Source organism: Eriocheir sinensis, chromosome 32, assembly GCF_024679095.1.
Source record: "Eriocheir sinensis breed Jianghai 21 chromosome 32, ASM2467909v1, whole genome shotgun sequence".
Taxonomy (NCBI): Eukaryota; Metazoa; Arthropoda; class Malacostraca; order Decapoda; family Varunidae; genus Eriocheir; species Eriocheir sinensis.
This window is the reverse complement of record NC_066540.1, coordinates 12,936,005-12,945,011: the sequence shown is the minus strand read 5'-3', so window position 1 is coordinate 12,945,011 and position 9,007 is coordinate 12,936,005.

Below are 9,007 nucleotides of genomic sequence, written 5' to 3'. Positions count from 1 at the left end.
AGGTGGCAAGTACTGAGGGAGCAGCGCCCGAGGAGGAACATCAGTAAAAGCAATTATTGGGCAGAAATGAAGGAGTGATTCAAACAGCTGAGGATGTCAAACCACTGCCTTATCGGATTCCATTCACTTGAGGGTTAGATAATACCAAAGACAGCCAGGCAAAGGAATAGAACTGATTGGGGTGAATAGCCTTTGACTCACTCGTGTTTGCCTTCCATCACGCTAAAAAGAGCATCACGGAGGGACACGGCGCGGGCAAACAGAGCAGGGGAGCGCTGAGGACTGCAAGGAGACGGACAAAGAGGGAGATGATGAGACGAATGGCTTCTCGCTCCGCCCTATTGAGTGACTGAGATGAATAGAGATAGGTGGATAGGTTGATAGATAGATAGATAGATAGAGAGGTTATGTGCGTGCGTGTATACGTGTATGTATGTGTGTGTGTGTGTGTGGGGGGGGGGGGGGAGTTTCGTTTAGTCGGCGCAACATCTGTGGTCATATGCCGGAGAGAGACAGAAAGGGAAGGAATTATAGGAGAAGGAAACAGATCCCAGGAGACGGGACACAACCCCCGATTACTACCTGGTACCCATTCACTGCTGGGTGGACAGGGGCGTAGGGTATCGGAAAAGCCGCCAAAATATTTCCACTCCGCCCGGGAATCGAGCTCGGGATCTCTCAGTTGTAAGCCGAGTGTGCTAACCACTGCACCACGAAGCCCCTTGTGTGTGTGGGGGGAGGGGGGGGGGCGGTGTAAATCTAATCCCGCAGTGAGCCTTGTGGTGCACCAGATATTAGTATTCCATAAAGATATCACATTTTCCTAACCACGTCACCTAAAGGGCCTGCTACATTAGAGCGCCGGGATTTACCGTTAAGGGGGGGACTTGAAATCTTCCGACAACAAAGACTTACAACAACAAAAAAACTACCTCCACGTTAGTTTTGGTCAGAACACACATGGAATACACAATCTACTTTCGTTTCCTCGCCTCACAAAAGACTGGGGATATAAAAAAAAAAAAATCACTCCGCCCCGTTGCATGAAGTTGATCCTTTCCTATCCTCTCCTTACGCAGTGAAGCTTAGGAGATGCTGGAGGATTCTGATTCGTTCCCTTTAGAGAGAGAGAGAGAGAGAGAGAGAGAGAGAGAGAGAGAGAGAGAGAGAGAGAGAGAGAGAGAGAGAGAGAGAGAGAGAGAGAGAGAGAGAGAGAGAGAGAGAGAGAGAGAGAGAGAGAGAGAGAGAGAGAGAGAGAGAGAGAGAGAGAGAGAGAGAGAGAGAGAGAGAGAGAGAGAGAGAGAGAGAGAGAGAGAGAGAGAAAAACACCGCAGCCTCCGAGGAATTGCCACTGAAATGAATTATATTACCTCTGAATGACTGCTGAATCGACTGACTGCGTTACCCTTCTCCCCAGTCATCTCTTCTATATACATTTCCTCTCCTTCCTTCATTTTCCTTACTCAACTAAACTATATTTCCTTTCCCGTCCCTTCCTTTCTCTTACACCCCTTTCTCTCATATCATTTAACTTCCTCTCCACTCTCTCAATGGCATGAAAGGAGATTGATCGGGTTCTAATGAGTGTTTTTTTTTATTTTACCTCCACAGACACACGGCAAATATATCATAACGGCGTGAATGAACATCGCATTAGGACGCACATAATAACGAAGCCCTCCCTTCTTCCCATTCGTCACTTCTACATTTCCTCTCCTTCCTTCATTTTCCTTACTCAACTAAACTTTATTTCCTTTCCTGTCCCTTCCTTTCTCTTACACCCCTTTCTCCCATATCATTCAACTTCCTCTCCACTCTCTCAAAGGCCGAGAAGGAGATTGATCGGGTTCTAATGAGTGTTTTCTTTGATTATACCTCCACAAGCACATGGCAAATATATCATAACGGCGTGAATGAATATTGCATTAGGACGAACATAATTAGAAAGTCCTCCACGCGCGCAATTTCCTTATCAGCGGCGTGGCTAGGGAGCATAACAGGCTTGCAACACGAGTAGTACAGTGCAGCAACGTCAAAAACTTATGTCTGACGCGTGTAAGCTTGACCTTCACTAGAAAAGAAGCAGATAAAAAAAAAGAGTTGTTGGGATTGTTGCAGGCATGGGAACATCGAAGTCGCTAAGTGCGTATGTCATTCTTCCTCCTTCCGTTATTGTGTCCTTTCTTCCCTGCTCGTCAAGTGATTCCTCATTCCTATTTTTTTTTCTTCCCTGCTCGTCATGTGATATCTCATTCCTATTCTTTTTGATATCTCATTCCTATTCTTTTATATCTCATTCCTATTCTTTTTCTTCCATTACCGTGTCCTTTCTTCCCTGCTCGTCATGTGATATCTCATTCCTATTCTTTGTGATATCTCATTCCTATTCTTTTTTTCTTCCCTCTCGTCATGTGATATCTCATTCCTATTCTTTTTCCTTCTATTACCGTGTCCTTTCTTCCCTGCTCGTCATGTGATATCTCATTCCTATTCTTTTTTCCTTCCATTACCGTGTCCTTTCTTCCCTGCTCGTCATGTGATATCTCATTCCTATTCTTTTTTTCTTCCATTACCGTGTCCTTTCTTCCCTGCTCGTCATGTGATATCTCATTCCTATTCTTTTTTCCTTCCATTACCGTGTCCTTTCTTCCCTGCTCGTCATGTGATATCTCATTCCTATTCTTTTTTTCTTCCATTACCGTGTCCTTTCTTCCCTGCTCGTCATGTGATATCTCATTCCTATTCTTTTTTTCTTCCCTCTCGTCAAGTGATATCTCATTCCTATTCTTTTTTTCTTCCCTCTCGTCAAGTGATATCTCATTCCTATTCTTTTTCCTTCCATTACCGTGTCCTTTCTTCCTGATATCTCATTCCTATTCTTTTTCCCTTCCATTACCGTGTCCTTTCTTCCCTGCTCGTCATGTGATATCTCATTCCTATTCTTTTTCCCTTCCATTACCGTGTCCTTTCTTCCCTGCTCGTCATGTGATATCTCATTCCTATTCTTTTTTCCTTCCCTCTCGTCAAGTGATATCTCATTCCTATTCTTTTTCCCTTCCATTACCGTGTCCTTTCTTCCCTGCTCGTCATGTGATATCTCATTCCTATTCTTTTTTTCTTCCCTCTCGTCATGTGATATCTCATTCCTATTCTTTTTCCTTCCATTACCGTGTCCTTTCTTCCCTGCTCGTCATATGATATCTCATTCCTATTCTTTTTCCCTTCCATTACCGTGTCCTTTCTTCCCTGCTCGTCATGTGATATCTCATTCCTATTCTTTTTTTGAGTTTTTCTTTTTCCTCCACGTCATCCTCATCATCCCTCTCCTCGGATCATTATTATTATTTTATTTACAGCAGAGGAGTCAGTTCAAGGGCATAAAAAAAGGTAACAAATATTAAAAACCCTCGTCCTCGTCCTCTTCCCATTAACTCCTCGTCTTCCGCTTCTTCCTGCTCTTCGCATTTCCTTCTCCTTCGCTTTCCTCTTTGGCCAATATCTGTCCTCTAAGCCACACAGGGCCGGCAGGTGCTCAGGAGGGGCTCAGCAGAGAGTCTTGGCCGAGGCTTGTGAAGGAGCATTCATTTATGGGGTCGAAGTGTCGTGTCCTTCGCCTCTGATTGGTAGACGCGTCCGGGAAAAGGTCAAGGGGGAAGAAGCTTTTGGAGGAGGAGGAGGAGGAGGAGGAGGAGGAGGAGGAGGAGGAGGAGTGTATTATATATAGCCTTTGAGTATACTTTGTGCTTTGCCGCTAAGTTACTGCTGAGGATTCGGATGCACTGTGAAGGCTTATTGGAAAGGAAAGGACGTTCAGATACTACTACTATTACTACTACTACTACTACTACTACTACTACTACTACTACTACTACTACTACCACTACTACTATTACTACTACTGCTACTACTACTACTACAGCTACTACATGAATAAAATAGAACCAATAATTTAAGTTTACGTGGTCATGGATCTTACGCGATACAGAAATGGGAGAAGGAAGATAAAGCGATCCCCGCCGTTGTAACTATGATGTGTTAGCGAAGGTCCCAATATTTCGTCAGGCGGGTCACGGCAGGAGGAGAAATGTGATGATTCAGCGTGATTTATGCATATAGGTTCCTCGTCCTTTATTCACGTGTATACACCTCCGGAAATGGAAAGGGATACTAGATGTTTGTGAAATGTGTGTGATCAGTTAGTATATCGAGAGGCTCCCCCGCCAAAAAAAATATAAATAAATAAATAAATAAATAAATAAATAAATAAATAAACTCACGCACGAACGCATCCACTCATACACACACAAACAAACAAAAATTCAGTGTACACATAAAACAACCTCAAAAATCTTGGTGTTAGCTGCGTGGGCTGACTGAGCGACGATATCATAATAAAAAATACATAGACACACAAAAAACAAATAAAAACAATTCAATGTACACGTAAAACAACATAAAAAATCTTGGTGTTAGCGGCGTGGGCTGACTGGGCCACGATATCATAACCAAAAAGCATGCGTGTCATTCACCAATGGTCTGATCACGTGTTGGATTCGTGTTCATCTGCCAGTACATTCACGTAAAGGGATTGGAACTACAGCGATCGATTTATGGATACTGCTGGAGCCTCACATACCCCTCCTGCACACACTGTTCCTTCTTGTTCAAAGGGGGGCAGTGACAGGGGGCAGAGGTGTGTGTGTGTGTGTGTGTGTGTGTGTGTGTGTGTGTGTGTGTGTGTGTGTGTGTGTGTGTGTGTGTGCGCGACATGAAAGCCGGAGTGTGACGTATGCGGTGATTTAAATGCCAAATGTAAAAAATAAACCACTCACTCAAAACAAATTATACATATTCCCGCGCAAAGGTGACTTAAAAAACGAGGCGGCGGCGATTAGCACTTGCCAGGCTGCGGGAGATCAAAGCTGATGAACTGATGGAAGGCGCGAAAATACTCTTTGCCTAACGTTTTTTCCTCAACTGATATTCGACGATTTATTGCAAAATCTCGAATGCGTCATCAACTAAAAGAAGCGCCTGGATGATTTTTTTATTTATTATTCTGCCAGGCTCTCTTTCACGATATGCACGCACTGAAACTCATCCAAAGCCATATCTTTCAAGAGAAGGGTATTTGGACACCTCTCCTCCCGAAATTGACCTCTCTTTCGGCCACCTCTTTGGATTCTTTTTGGGAGGAGCGAGTAGCGGGCTTTTTTTTTATTATTGTTTCCTTTTTTGGTGCCCTTGAGCTGTCTCCTTTGACTGTCATTATAGACTGTATATCTGAATCATTATGGATCTAACGTAACTAGAAAACCTTGCCTTCTCATTGCACTGGGAACGATTTTTATGTCAAGCACTTTCTTGATAACAATAAGTCTCAGCCTTCCTCTGTTAATGCTTGATACAGGTCTATTAAATGCAGTTCGATACAACGTGTATGTGTCATGGGAGGCCCGGTGTATCTCCCGGCCCGCCAGCCCGCCGCCTCTCCGGTGATTCACCCCGACACATGTAACTATTGAACACCTGTGCGTTATGATGCGTGACGATAGGGAGAAAATCAATGATGGAAGAGCATGCGGTTGGAGATGAATGTATTAATCTCGGAGATACAGGAGGACGGATGTTGCCTTGGTGAAAAAAATAAAAGCAAGGTAGGGCAAAGAGCGGTGCGGTTTGATGTTACTTTGAAAAAAACACCCACGTTCTCGAAATGCAGGCATAGTAACTCCTGTGCGTTATAATTCATTTTCGTTCATGTTTCACCCGGGACTTGAGGTTATCGCAATCCCAGTACACCTTACAGCCATTCAACACATCCATTCCCAGCACCGCCCTGTCCATCACAATGTTTCACCAGGGACTTAAGGTTATAGCAATCCCAGTACACCTTACAGCCATTCAACACATCCATTCCCAGCACCTCCCTATCCATCACAATGTAACTCAGTATCTCAACAACATTCTTCAGCCCAACGATACTATTTCTTTTAACCCCTTGGCTGCGGATTTCCTACCAGAAGATATCACCAAGCTACAGGAATGGAACAAAAAGTGGCTGCAACAATTCACTGAAGAAAAATATAAAGTCCTGTACCTTGGAAGGGGATATCCAGAACACCAATACCACAGGGGAAACACTCCACTATCCACCACAGAGGCAGAGAAAGATTTGGAATTGTATGTTACCAGGCTGCGCTTTTCGACAAACTAACTATAAAGTCATTTCCTTCTCATCGCTTTTAATTTTACCACGAAGCAAATTCTCCCTGTCCAACCATCTTTTAGAAAACATCAGACTTATATCAGCTAGAAATTTCCGTCTCATCCCTTAAGTTTTACACAGTTCAATGTTCCATGAAAAACTTGCAAACGATACACGTACTGCTCGAGACAGTGACCGACATCTGTAACACCATCTCTGTTTACTTATTCATTAACTTATCCATTTATTCTAGGGGAAGATAATGCTGAACAATCTACCTGTACTGACCCTTTTCCCGTCCTCTCAATCCCTCCAACAAAAACAGCAAACCGTCCGTCCGGCGCCCCTCTTCCTCTTACCTTCGCTCTGTTTACTTCCCCCACCTTTTCTCGACCTACATTCTTGTGATTTGTGTAGCTTAAAAGGTTATATTAAGTCATACGTATGTACCCGTCCCCTCCTCTGTAAATATCCCCCCCCCCCCCTTTTCTCAATAAAATCTGAAATCTGAGTCTGATCAAGGCCTGTCTAGAAAAAGCCACACACATCTACAGTGGGCTCCTATACATAGACGTGTCCTCCCATTGCACTCACTCAATCTCCTCCTCCATATATCTCAAAGCAAATCAAAATATAAGAGCGACCACAGCCAGCTTATCCAAGGGGTCAAGGTCCTCTCCCCCCAAAACTGACCTCTCTTTTTGGCCACTCCTCTGTACTCTATTCAGGAGCAGTAAGTAGCGGGCTTTTTTTTTTTTCTTTAATATTGTTTTCTTTTCTTTTTACGCCCTTGAACTGTCTCCTTTGCTGTAAAAAAAAAAAGTCAAAAAGTGTAATATTCCCAACCCTCCAACGCCCCCCCCCTCACACACACACACACACACACACACACACACATCTGCCTTAGTAAATGCATGAAATTTGTGGCACGGATTATATTGAGAAAAACCAGGGTGAAGACCGAACTCTCTGACTCTTGCAGGATATGTATGTCTTCCTAAAATGAAAGAAAAAGAAGAAATACGTTAGAATTTATACATGAATTGAAGTAGTACATGAAACGAAACTCAAAAGATGAAAAAGAAGGTTCTCTCTCTCTCTCTCTCTCTCTCTCTCTCTCTCTCTCTCTCTCTCTCTCTCTCTCTCTCTCTCTCTCTCTCTCTCTCTCTCTCTCTCTCTCTCTCTCTCTCTCATATAGAAAATGTAGAGGTTATGAATCAGAAATTGACGATCGGAAGACGAAACCATCCCTAACACACACACACACACACACACACACACACACACACACACACACACACACACACACACAACATCTCCCCCTCCTCCCCTTCACACCCAGTCACCCCCCCCCCCCACACACACACCCTCCCCCTCCTCCCCCACCTACCCACACATACACATGAAAGAAAGAAATACGGTAGCAATGCCACACCAAAAAATCAACGAATCATCTCGAGCAAATGGTTTTTTTTTCTTCTTTCCTGCAACCCAAGACTCCCCTGAAGGATAATAGCAGATAAAAGCAGAGTTCTAAGGCGTAATTGAACCCCATGACATATACTTTTTTACTCTCCCAGAAACAAAAAGGAAAGAATTAGATAAACTTGTGGATAAAGGAGGAACAATAAGTAGGGGGCTTTTTTTTTTCATTATTGTTTTTTCTTGCCCTGTCCTCTGCTGTAAGAAAAAAAAAGTGGCCAAATTACATAAGAAAAAAATCTCCCATTACCAAATTAAAAAGAAAAACGTCTTGCGCCTGTTTTCTGTTACAGTGCGAGAAGAAAGAAAGAAAAAGAAGAGTAACGAAAACAACTTGTGGGAGAGGAGGAACGGGCACACTGTCTCCCATTACCAAATTAAAAAAGAAAAAAGTCGAATGGTACAAAGTCGTTCCCTGCGCCTTTCTGTTTTATTGTACACTCCGAGAAGCAAATAAAGAAAAGTAACGAAGACAACTTGTGGGAGAGGAGGAACGGGCGCACTGTCTCCCATTACCAAATTAAAAAAGAAAAAAAAGTCGAATGGTACAAAGTCGTTCCCTGCGCCTTTCTGTTTTATTGTACACTCCGAGAAGCAAATAAAGAAAAGTAACGAAAACAACTATTACCCATTACCCATTACCAAATTAAAAAAGAAAAAAAGTCGAAAGGTTGAAATCGTACCCAGTGCCATCTTATTTCCCTTTACATTCCGAGAAACAAACAAACATATAAAGAAAAAGAAAACAGCTTATGACAGAGTTGATGGACAGGCGGAAAAGTAGAGATAATGGCCGTAAATAGCATCTCCCACGCAACATCTTTCTCCGCACAAACAAAAACAAACACAAAATTGGAGCAGAAATGAAGGACAAAAACAGCCAGTGAAATAATCCGTCTTTCTCTGCCTGCTCACCTAAACATCTCTTATCTCAACCAACGACAAAAAAAGTGCCATATGGTTTGTTGAGGGAAAAGTAACGGACAGAAAAACAGCGAGTGAAATGTACCAGAATGCAACTCCCTGGGTGGTTATCTGAATGTCTTTACCTCCGGCACACACACAAAAAAGTGTGTGTGTGTGTGTGTGTGTGTGTGTGTGTGTGTGTGTGTGTGTGTGTGTGTGTGTGTGTGTGTGTGTGTGTGTGTGTGCGCGAATCTGCAAGCTATTTATATACAGAGAGGAGGAAGGTTAAATGGAGGAGGTGGAAAGAAAGAAAGAAAGAGGAAAAAAAAGAGAGGAGGAGGAGGAGAAGGAGGAGGAGAAAAGGAGGAGGAGGAGGAGGAGGAGGAGAAGAAGGAGGAGGAGGAGGAGGAA